The sequence below is a fragment of the Desmodus rotundus genome, chromosome 3, assembly GCF_022682495.2.
Source record: "Desmodus rotundus isolate HL8 chromosome 3, HLdesRot8A.1, whole genome shotgun sequence".
Lineage (NCBI taxonomy): Eukaryota > Metazoa > Chordata > Mammalia > Chiroptera > Phyllostomidae > Desmodus > Desmodus rotundus.
The window spans coordinates 32,067,842-32,069,881 of NC_071389.1; positions in this window are offsets into that span (position 1 = coordinate 32,067,842).

A 2,040-nucleotide genomic window follows, 5' to 3' on the forward strand; every position below is an offset into this window, starting at 1 on the left:
GGGAATAGCAAGTTGCAGAAATCCACGTGCATCTTTGCTCACCCATATCCCTCCCTTCTCCCCTTTTTCTCCTCCCTCTATAGCCCTCATTTCCAATCCCCAGTCAACTATTTTTAGCAGGCATCTACCCAAAGGACCTCATGGTGACCGTCACACCCAAAGAAGGGACCAGGGAGGAATGTTGGCATGGTGACAGATTTGTTTGGGGCCGGGAGCACAGGGATAAGGGACTCTCCTTGGCACTACTTAAATCTGTCTCTTTCTTCTCTCACATCCAAACACGGGCTGGTCTCCATAGCCTTGAGGAGCTGGGAGTCCAGCTGGACAGACAAGACTTGTTGAAAACAGGAGGGACTGAGACAGGCTGCTTTGTGCTTCTTGGTAAGCCCTGCAGAAGGTCCGCACGGGCAGGCAGCCGAGGAGCCGCTGCAGCTGGGCCTGTGCCCCGCCCTCTCCCTTCACCTGCAGGGAGCTGCTACCCTGGAAAACACCACGCCCCTGCTTAGCCATCCCTCCTCCAAGAAGCTGCCTGATGCCCCAAACTGGGTCAAGGTCCCACTCCTGCTCCCACGCCCTCTGTTCTTGCTTCTGTGGCAGTGCTGATCACTGTACTGTGATGTTTATCTCCTGGCTAGACTGAGTCCTCCAAGGGGCAGGAATCAAGGACCAAGTCCCAAGTGACTTTGTACCCAGAGAGTAGCAGGTGCTTGATAAATGTTGAATTAGCAATTCTCCAAGGTCATGTAGGCTGTGCTCTGTGGCAGGCTGGGTTGCGACCTGGGGAGCCTGCTGGCAGGGAGGACTCTCCTTCAGCGGGAGTTTACACACTGAATCTCAGGTGGCTAGAGGGGACCACTGCCCCGCCCTCTGGCCTGATGCAGATGAGGTGTCCCTTCCTTTATTAGCTCCCTGTCTGGGCCGCCCCTGCTCTCGCCAGATCCACTATAATGCTGCCTCTGATCACCATTTATACTAATCAATCATCATAACTGAATACAAATAAAATTCTAGTTCTTCGAGGCTTCAATACAGCTGATTGATTCTATGACTACCTGCTGTCGCTGCTGCCTCCAAACTCGTGTCCACGGACCCTCCGACCTCACCTGCGTCACTTCATGTAGCTGCGCTTGCCCTCCTGACCTGCCTGGGAACTCACTCTCTCCCCCCACATCCCCCAAACCACAGGTTTTTGTGATTATACTGAAGGTTTGGGGAGGGAGAATTCTAAACCACAGAAGCCCAATTTAGAATTAAATATTGAATATCCCTGTTTTCAAAAGCTCTTCAGTAGCTGCTAGGAGAATTCCCACAGGTCTTCTCTGCCTCCAACCTCCTGCCGTGGTTCTGAGTCCCTTCCCCCTGCAGAGCCTCTCACTGCTCCCCAGTCCCCCATTTGGGGGCCCCCTCCCCCATTTCCCACTCCCCTTGTCGTGTTCTGCTCTGGGCTCCATACTTACTTCCTCCAACCCAAAAACGCAGGAGCACGCTGCGAACCACAGCTGGACGGACTGTCGCAAGGGTGGCCGCTCCTCTTCTCTCCCCTCTTTGCCTGGTTAATTCCTGCTTATTCCTCATGCCTTAGCACAAAAGTCACGTGCATCTTTATCGTTTCTGTGACGACCTTACCACGGCCACCTGCCCCCAGAGCAGGTAAGTCCCAGCACCCAACATGTAACCTCGTGGTCCCCTGAACCTACCTTCAGTGTCAGAATAGTGTAGCTGTATACTTATTTCATTAATACTCAGCTTGTCTCCTAGGTCGGAAGCTCCCCTACCGAGTCCCCATCACCTAGAACAGTACCTGACACACAGTGGGTGCTAAGAAGTATGTACGAATAAGCAAAAGAATGAGTAAGTGAATGAGTGCGAGGGAGTTCTTAGTGGAGAGAAAACCCGGAGGGAAAATCATAACGCCATCAGGAAGCGAGTAGTTTAAAACATCTGGATTAGAGGACATGTGGGGAGGGCCGTGGCCGGTCCCTCTGTCTTCTTTGTGGGAGCGAGCAAAAGGCGCCCTTCCTTCTTGGTGCGTGGCACTCC